The sequence below is a fragment of the Ruditapes philippinarum genome, unplaced genomic scaffold (assembly GCF_026571515.1).
Source record: "Ruditapes philippinarum isolate M1 unplaced genomic scaffold, ASM2657151v2 ctg3111_1_1_1_1, whole genome shotgun sequence".
Lineage (NCBI taxonomy): Eukaryota > Metazoa > Mollusca > Bivalvia > Venerida > Veneridae > Ruditapes > Ruditapes philippinarum.
The window spans coordinates 217342-225354 of record NW_026860451.1 but is presented as its reverse complement, the minus strand read 5'-3'; positions in this window follow the sequence as shown (position 1 = coordinate 225354).

Here is an 8013-nt window from a genome sequence, read left to right as displayed (position 1 = left end):
AATGCAAGTGATACGGATGAAGATTCTATTGCAATAGATACACCTTGTACTTATAGTACAGGTTATATGCACTATCAAATGGATCCTTGCAATACAGGTATACTTGGTTCTTCTAGAACAAGGTTTACAAGTACGGTAGATGATGTCAAGCCTAAATATTTCAGTAACAGTGCATCCAGGTCATACAACACTAAATTGGACACAAGGTATGGCAACCCTAAATGTATATCTCCTAAGAAAGAATATACATCTGCTACTTATGTATATGGAGATACACAACAACAGTCGAGGTCAACTAAAGGGTCTTCTAGACATTTAGATAGATATGAATGCCAGAAGAAAGGTTCAAGAAGAGACCATCGAAGTTACCATACCAGATCAGAAATGTCAAGTGAAAGTAGCGATAATAGTAGAAGCAGATCAATCGGTAGAAGAGATGTTCAGTCCAGATACAGTGGTGATGGTAGAAAGAATCGGGACAAGATTGGTTACAGCAATCGGTCTTCTTCTAGAAACCGTTTGTCGAGAGATGACAAGTACAGTCGTAGATCACGGTCGTCTTCTAGACACCAAAGATCAAAATCCAGAAGTCCGAGCTTTTCAAGGTCAAGATCATACAGATATAGGAATAAATCTTCAAGCAGCAGCAGTAGCTCGAGATCTCGATCAAGAGGCTATGGTCATTCAGGGTCAAGACGTCATAAGTACGGGTCCCATGATAAGTATTGCAAGCCATCTAGACGACATGACAGAAGTCGCTCTTCGAGTTATTCTGATCGAAGCAAGTTAGAAAAGAGGGGTAACCCGAAGGAACTTCCAAGTATTTTGCGGTATGATGGGAAGACAAGCTGGTTATCTTTTAAAGAACAATTTGAAAGTTATCGAGCTGTTTCGAACTGGACTGACAGTGAAAGTAAAGATTACCTTACTTGGAGTCTTCAAGGTAAAGCGTTAGATTTCTTCACGATAACAAATAAAGCGGGGCATTGCTATTCATATAAGCAAATGATGAAGAAATTAGAGACCAGATTCGGCGACCAGGAACTTACCGAGACGTCACGTGTTAAGTTCCAGCAGGCTAGACAAGCATCAGATGAATCTTTAGATGATTGGGCAGATCGAGTGCTGACACTTTCGACATATGCATTTAAGGATCTACCCGAAGAATACAGAATGCGAGAGGCAATTTCGAAGTTCTGCCAAGGATGTATTGATAGAGAAGCAGGAAAGCATGCATGTTTCGAACATCCTAGGAGTATACAGGCTGCACTTAACGCTGTGAAGCATCACCAGTATATCTCTGAGGCAGTTGATGGCAAAAAGCATTCTAGAAGATCTAAAGATGATGTGTCAATTAATGCAGTAAATACATCAGCTGAAGCCAGGGTGGAACAATTGCTGAACAAAGCTATGGAACAGCTTAGCAGTAAAATTCAGCAATTGACTACAACCAATAAAGAAACTGAATCTAGGACAGGAAGAGGGCTATCATGTTTCTTTTGCAAACAAAGGGGCCACATTAAGAAAGACTGTCCAGGATTTAAAGAATGGTTGAAGAAAAAGGGGCTATCTAACACTACGGAACAACAACGAAATCCAGCAAATCGTGATTTAAACAAGAAAGGGCTGAATGGAATGGCCAACCGTTCAAGCCCGCAGAAGTAACTGGTCAAAATGGTAAAGATTCTGCGACTTCTAGTCCGGAAGCTGATGTCATCTGTGAAGAACAACCAGTTACAGATCACGAAGATGTTATTAGCCTTCGTAAAGGTGACAAGACTTCTAGTCAAGGTCATCAAAGATCATCTAAACACCCTATAGTTACTGCAACAATTAAATCTGATGAAAAAGACCATACAGATGGCATGACTTCTAGTCATGTTAATGAAAGTGAAGATATTTTGAAAGATGGTAATACAGTCAAATTAAATTTAGGTATCCAAGAAACACAGAATGACGGAATTGTCAGCGTTCATCAAGTGCGAGCTGGTTCTTCTTTTGTGTTACTGACAGTCGGTGATCAAGAAGTCAAAGCAAGAATTGACTCTGGTGCTGAAATTACCATACTCTCTTCAAAAGTCTTCGCTACCTTGAGCAAAAAGCCTGCAAAAGTAAAAGATGTAGTTATGCAAATGGCAGATCAAGAAGCAGTACTAAAAGGCTTTATCACTAAACCATTAAGATTGCAACTTGGATCTCAAGTATTTCATGAAAGAGTTTATGTTGCACCTATTAGTGATGAAATGCTGCTTGGACATGATATAATGCATCATTTAGGAGTTATGATGGATATGCATTCAGACACTTTAATTGTGAATGGTGAGCAGATTCCCATGAATACAAGCTTTAGAGAGGGAAAGCTGACCATTGCAAGAGTTTCAGTGGCAAAACGTACTGTGGTTCCGCCAAATTCAGTTGTTCGGATGTCATGCAGTCTCAACACACATCTGAGTGACTATTTTATAGAACCAGATGAAAAGTTGAATACAGTTGGTATATTGATGCCAAGGACATTGATGTCTTCAGATACGGAGCCAATTGTTTGTTTAGTCAATCCAACTGACTCTTACAAGACATTCAAGAAGGGTAAAGTGATTGCAAATGCATATGAAGTAGACAATATCCTAGATGAGCAAAGCGAAGTTGCTACATCTCTGCCTAAAGAAAATGAAGTGACTTCTAGTCATTCTAAAACAACATCGTCTAAATCTCGAAGGATTTCTAGTTCTACGAGATTAAGAGTTAGAACAGTCGCCGAACAGTTGTGTGAATCATTAGAGACTCCAACAGAAGTAGTTCCAGATCATCTGCTAAAGTTGTATCAAGCTTCTACTGAACATCTTAATCAAGGGCAAAGTAAGAAGTTAGCTAAACTCCTTAGCGATTATGAAGATGTTTTCGCTAAGAGTGATTTCGATTTGGGAAGCTTTACTACAATAGAGCATACCATAGACACCGGAGATGCAAAACCCATAAAACAACGCATGAGGCGCACACCAGCTTGTTTTGTTGGGGAGGAAGAGAAGAGCATCTGAAGAAAATGGTGGATGCCGGTGTCATACAGGAGTCTGTATCAGAATGGGCGTCCTCTCCAGTTCTGATCAGAAAGCGTGACGGATCTGTAAGATGGTGTATAGATTACAGAGCCCTTAATGATGTCACGGTTAAAGATACTTTCCCATTACCATTGGTCGAAGATTGCTTAGATACATTGTCAGGAAGCATCTGGTTTTCTAAATTAGATGCAAACTCAGCGTATTGGCAAGTCAAGATAAGTGAAGAAGACCGAAAGAAAACAGCGTTTCTAACAAAATACGGTTTGTTTGAGCATGTTAGAATGGGGTTTGGTCTGACCAATGCACCAGCCACATTTTCCAGAGTGATGAATCTGATTTTGCGTGGATTAACTTGGAAAACGGTACTGGCATTCTTAGTGGTGCTGGGAAGGAATTTTGAGGACCATCTGGGAAATATAGCTGAAGCCCTAGAAAGATTCCGCACACATGGTTTGAAGCTAAAGCCAAGAAAATGTGTTTTCTTCCAAAAAGAAGTAGAATTCCTTGGAAGAACAGTTAGTGGGAATAAAATGGCCATGACTTCTCGAGATATAGAAACAGTAGCAAACTGGCCATGTCCAAAGTCATCCAAAGATGTTGAAAGGTTTTTAGGCTTAGCGAATTACCATCGTACATTTGTCAAGAACTTTGCGGATATAGCACTGCCGTTATACAAACTAACGGGAAAGAATGAATTTCATTGGGGCGATAAAGAACAAGAAGCATTCAATACATTAAAGGTAGCTTTAACATCACCACCAGTTTTAGCTTTACCAAATCAAGAAGATTCTTTTATATTAGATTCGGATGCTTCGGATTCGGCTATAGGTGCAGAATTACTTCAGGTTCAAGATGGAGAAGAGAAAGTCATTGCTTATAGCAGCTTTTCATTGACTCCAGAACAAAAGAACTATTGCACCACCAGAAAAGAACTTTTGGGCATTGTGAGGTTCACGAGGCAGTTTAGGCATTACCTTTTAGGAAAAGTCTTCACTGTGAGAACCGATCACTCCAGTTTGACCTGGTTATTAAGATTTAAGGAACCACAGGGTCAGCTGGCTCGATGGATAGAGGAACTTTCACAGTATAACATGATTGTTAAACATCGAGCTGGATCGAAACACGGCAATGCGGACGCGCTGTCAAGAATTCCGGAAACTTTGACACCGTGTAAATCGTATATAGCTGGCATGAAGCTTGCAGATTTGCCATGTGGTGGATGTCCTTACTGCATTAGGGCTGACGAGCAATGGGCCAAATTTATTGATGATGTCGACGACTCAGTAAGATTGGCTCAGCAGGGTATAACGACATCCAATTCAGTGAACGTTCATATGGGGGCAACTGCAGAACTGTGCGGGTCAAGTCTTGAAGATGTAGCAAGTATTAGGATCCAGGTTCATGATGAATCTGACTTGAGTACATCATGCAGAACAAGAGATGCCCAAAACTTCAAACAAATAACTTCAGTAAAAAGGCAGTGCTATGATGAAGAAAACAGTACAGATCTTCTAGATCGTACTGAAACAAATACAGATAGCATCGGTTTTCTAGACCATGCTGATACCGGAGAAGAATGGAGTCTTATTGATTGCGTGCTCACGGCAGATGTCACAAGTTTAGGCGGAAGTGATTCTCATTTCGATATAGTAACGTCAGGCATCGGAGAGGGAAGGCAAAATTTCATTAGTCTTTGTCCAGTAATGTCTATGGATGAAGATAGTTCAAGTCTTCCTTCTTGCTGGGGATTCACTTTCGAGGATCTACAGAAAGAGCAATCCAAAGATAAAGATTTGCATTTCATAATTGAGTGGTTGAAAGACAAGAAAGTACCAGATGAAGGAATTCTATTCCTCTCTAGTCCAGAATCCAAATTTTATTGGCTTAATAAAGAGCTATTCCATTTGGTTGATGGTGTTCTTTTTAAAAACAATTCAGATGCTGAAGATCTACAGTTAGTTATACCTGATAGTTTAAAGGAACAGGCACTACTTTGGCATCATGACATTCCTTCAGCAGGACATCAGGGAGTAGCTAGAACGAAAGCTAAACTAAAGGAGAAATTCTTTTGGGTTCGTCTTTCAAGAGATGTTGAATCTTATGTGTCATCTTGTGCTGTTTGCAATCAAAATAAGAAGAAAAAGCGATATGGTAAGGTACCACTTACTGAATATCAAGCAGGGGCACCTATGGAACGTGTGCATATAGATTTTCTCGGACCTTTGCCTAAAACGTCGAGGGGTAACCTATATTGCATGATGATGGTTGACCAGTTTACAAAGTGGGTAGAATGTGTTCCATTACCATCCCAGAAAGCGGAAGTGACTGCAAAAGCTACCATTGATGACTTCTTTAGTCGCTTTGGTTTCCCATTCCAGATATTTACAGATCAGGGAAGAAACTTTGAAAGTCAGTTATTTGAAGCTGTTTGCAAGGCTCTACATATACATAAAGCAAGAACAACGCCATATCGGCCATCCAGTAATGGTCAAGTAGAGAGATTTAATAGAACGTTGCTTGATGCTGTTAGATGTTTTATTGGCAAGTCTCAAGATAGTTGGGATCAAAACATTCAGCAGATAGCTATGGCGATTAGAGCTTCTGTAAACCGCAGTACTGGATTCACACCAAACATGTTAATGTTGGGAAGAGAAGTTAATACACCAGCACAACTGATGTTTCCCAATGCAAAAGCTGAATCCCCAGAAGAGTATGGTGAATATATATCAAATCTTTTGCAAACCATACAAAAAGCACACATAACAGCGAGAAATACTCTTAAGACATCTATGAAGCGTATGAAGCGTGATTATGACCTAAGAGTATTATACAGACCATATTCAGAGGGAGATGTTGTCTATCTTCTAGATACAGCATCTACTAAAGGTAAATCTCGCAAGTTATGTCCTCCATGGAAAGGTCCAGCCATAATAACAAAGAAGTTGTCAGCAATACTGTATCGGGTGAAATTGCGTAATGCTATATTCGTCACCAACCATGATCGGATGATGCCATGTAGAGATCGAACATTGCCATCATGGATTAAAAAATACAAGGATACGCCTGAATCCGACGCTGACGAGCCAAATACTGAAGATAACGAAGTATACTGCATCTGCAGGAAGCCATGGAACGGAAGATTCATGATACAATGTGAATATTGTGATGAGTGGTTTCATGGATCATGCGTCAACATCACCTCTACAGATGCCCTTGACATTGACCGATATAAATGCCGATCATGTAAGGACAATAACGTTAGACTGAGATGAGGGTGAGCGTTGTAACTTTGTTATTCTTTTTGTATTTTTCAGTTATGGCACAGAAAATGAATACAGAGGATTTTGAGGTTATCGTCCTGAAATACCTGGAGCAAGGACGCATATACACACCAGCCAGGGAATTTATTAATAAGATTAGTTTGAGATTCCCTGGCGTTCAAGATACAGAAAAACGTCAGAAACTGATATTGGATATGGTTAATCTGGTGAAGACCAGATTAGCAACGCATAGAAACAAGAAAACCTGGAGAGCTTGGTTACAGGAAGCAGCAATCCAGTTGGACTCAGCTCAAATAGCCCACAGGGATTGGATCTCCAGCAATATCTCGATTCTCAAGGATAAGCCAGTAAGGAAGCCAGATCCTCCAAGTCCAAGGGAGGATGATATTTCGGATGATATCTTGGCATTGTCGGCTGGAGAGGAAGAAGTGGCGGCTCTTCTAGAGTCCCCTTCTAGTTCACCGAAGGTACCGATGGAAGTGTCGATTCTTCTAGAGTCCCCTTCTAAGGTGTCCGTGGAAGTTGATCCAGATATTGTTGTGAGCAGTCCTACAAGATCACCAAGGAAGGCCATAAAAAAGAGTCTTATTCAGGAACCTTCTAGGAATACAGGAACTCCAAAACCCGTGGTTAGAGCTGAATCCTCAGGGAGACGGGAGAAACGGGCTTCTAGTCCGTCTTCCAGGCATGCTTCACATCAAGAGCGTAAGAAGGCGAAACTTCCTGTGGCTTCTAGTTCAGAAGTTCATTCGCAACCCGCACAACCTACCAGATTGTCTGTTACTTTCGGACGAACGGGTGGAGATCGTAGTGTCGCTATGGGGAGGGGTATGACCATAGATTACCCCAAACCACTTCATCCTGAAAGGCGTGCGGCTCCTCCACCTGCTTCAAGCTGGAAGAAGCAGAGGACAGAAGATACATTGCTCAAAGTCAGGAAAGCGATGGAAGAGAAAAGATCTACAGGGAAAAGGCGGTCTAACAAAAGGATGAACGTTAAATGCTGGGTGCCAAACTGTTTGGAACCGGCCCAGTATATGAAGGTTCATGCCTTCAAGCATCATGTCCCTGGGATTTTCGATGAAAGGCTACAACCTGACAATGAGTGGGTATTGCGGGGAAGAAGGAACGCTCTGATCCAAGCAGCCAGGTGGCTTTTGGTAAAACCAGCAGCATCCCTTGATGAGTTGATGTCATTTGTTAGGATTCAGAAACTGTTACTATCAACAGGGGATACAGTGGTGTCATCAACTCAGACGGAAGCTATGCAGGCTTTCTGTGGGTTTCTTAAATCCGAAGTTCCGAAGGAATTTATTTTGGAGCCCATCAACTCACCAGGTGCTCTAATCCATTGGAAGGTACTTCAGTTAATCGCAGCAAGTTTAGATGCTGAAGAAAGGGAGTACTGGAAGTCTAGCTTTCCTATTCAAGAGGGCATGGTGATTGATGAGCCTGAAGAGGAACCCGCTGAAATATTACCAGAAGCCTATGACAGTCATTTCCACCTGGACAGGACTTTGCGAGAACTGAGTCTTCCTTCATCAGGTACATTAGAAGATATTCTAGCAAAGGTTCCTGTTGATCATGACAAAAGGATCAAGTTGGTAGGAGAAGTTGCCGTCTTCTGTGATCCAAGGACGTATCCTTCTAAGCGGAGCCTTCTAGGCCTGCCAGGG